The sequence below is a fragment of the Etheostoma spectabile genome, chromosome 21, assembly GCF_008692095.1.
Source record: "Etheostoma spectabile isolate EspeVRDwgs_2016 chromosome 21, UIUC_Espe_1.0, whole genome shotgun sequence".
Taxonomy (NCBI): domain Eukaryota; kingdom Metazoa; phylum Chordata; class Actinopteri; order Perciformes; family Percidae; genus Etheostoma; species Etheostoma spectabile.
In genome coordinates, this window is record NC_045753.1 from 10,226,837 (window position 1) to 10,229,195 (window position 2,359).

Sequence of the window (2,359 nt, forward strand, 5' to 3'; positions counted from 1 at the left end):
AGGTGACATCTGATCAGAAGTCTGTGTGTAGACTAAAAAACGCACAAAAAAACAGGTCTTAGAATGAGAGTCAGAGGCCTAGAAGGTAGGAACAAGTCAAAATATGTAAGACACTGGAACTTGGTCAGCAGTAATGTGTAAAGAAACACAACATAACTTAAACTACGGGTTATCTTAACCCAGCAATTTATTTTTAGCCTACTACCAATAAGTTGAATAATTAACTCATGAAGTTTGGTGGATTTTACCCAACTTGCTGAGTCAAAGAAACATTGTGCGGGGTCACATAACCCAGCAATAGGTTTGACCCAGCCATAAGTTGGGGTGACCCAGCCATAGGTTGATGTGACCCAGCCATAGGTTGGTGTGACCCAGCACTAGGTTGATGTGACCCAGCCATAGGTTGGACAGGCCAGCTGAAAGGGGAGAGAGAGGGGGAAAGACATGCAGTAAAGGGCCGCGAGTCGGAACCTAAATACTAGAGTTTTTTGACGCTAAAAGTCTCCTTAAGACTCCTTATAACATGCTTTACCTAAACGCAATTGGTTGGGACTATTTACACCACTTTTTACACGCTTGGTCGGGACTATTTGCGCCCCTTTTGACATGCTTGGTCAGGACTATTTGCGCCATGTTTGACGCACTTGGTCGGGACTATTTGCACCCCTTTTGATGCGCTTGGTCATAACTATTGGCACCCCTTTTGACGCACTTGGTTGGGACTATTTGCACCCCTTTTGATGTGCTTGGTCGGGAGTATTTGCGCCCCTTTTGATGTGCTTTGTTGGGAGTATTTGCAACACTTTTGACACGCTTGGTTGGAATATTTGCGCCCCTTTGGACACGCTTGGTCGGGACTATTTGCGCCCCTTTGGACACGCTTGGTCGGGAGTATTTGTGCCCTTTATGACACCATATTTTATGCGTTCGGAGTGGGTTGGCTGCAACATGTAGTTACATTTTTCCAGAGGTGCATGTCAGGCTACGGCGTAAGGTCCAGCGTAGATTTGTGTCTTCACGTATCTACGTACGTACCAACAGCGTAAATTTACGCAGAAGTATAAAACAGCCTTAACTTGCTTACCCAGGTGCCCAGCACAAGGTTTATGTTGCCTGACTCAGGAAGTTAGGTTGTAGAATCATCCCAGCTTGGTTGAGCCTGAGTCAAAGTAAACTAGTATTGAGCATGAATGTATTATAATATCTATCTAATCTAGTATTTGTGTGTGTGGTACTGGTGGTGAACAGACTGGTCTCACTGGGAGTGACCGGGTCAATGGGGTTCTCTGTGTGTTGACGCCATGACAACCGTCACAGCCATGCCCCGCCCCCTCCGCTTCCATCACTGCACGTTCAAACAACAGAGAACGTGCACTTACTGCGTCAAACCACAGAGTGACAGCGCAAAGAACCGGAAACGAATGCTTTAACTTCCACAATAAAAGCCACAGAGCAAGAGTCCAAAAATGTGTATCCTAATACATGACTACTGACTAGTATGGATGACCGTGTGGAAAATAGGGTAACCTACGCCAGGGTACGAACATCTTCCATTTCTAATCTATACACTGGTACAAATAGCATACATTGATAATCATACCCCGCAACAACAAACGCGTTGTGCATGCCCAGAAAATTGGCGGAGAGATGTTTTTTTTCCAAAGTGACATACAAATACAAAAAGGTAATGTCAAAGAATTTCTAATAAGGGAAGAACATCCACTCTCTCGATCCTTCTGGCTTCTGGACTGGTTGCAATTCCACCCGAGTTCCACTGGGGGTGATTGCAGGCGAGTGCTGAATGAAAAGAGGTCTATGGAGCTATAACCCTCAAAATACACTTTTCTCAGGGTATAATTTTTGTCTCTGCACAGAAATGCGTGTCTCTGCGCAGCTGTAGCCGGCTCCTCTAAGGAAAACTAGCCTTGGAACTAGCCTGCCTTTGATAAAGTTACCACCTCGCATTACTAATATTAGCCCAGACATGGTGATACAGCTGTTAAATTGGTAAAACTAAATACTGTACAGCTGGTGAGTAAACCAATGCACTTTGCACCAGAACATGACAAGTGTGATATTTTAAATCAGTGCGTTTTACAATGCTTCTTTAACCTGTTGAGGAGTATGGTCACAAATATGTGATCAGCTGCTGCTGGGCCCCTGGGAGTCCAGTCACAAATAGCATATGTGATTTGAACATTAGCACAGTATTATGATTTCATAAGGGAAACTCTTGAGAGATTTCCACATTTTCCCAGTAGTATGTTTTTGTTTTTTAACCCTTATGTTGTCCTCGGGTCAAATTTGACCCATTTTCAGTTTTTATTATCCTAAAAAATGGGGCTTTGAAATAAGCGCT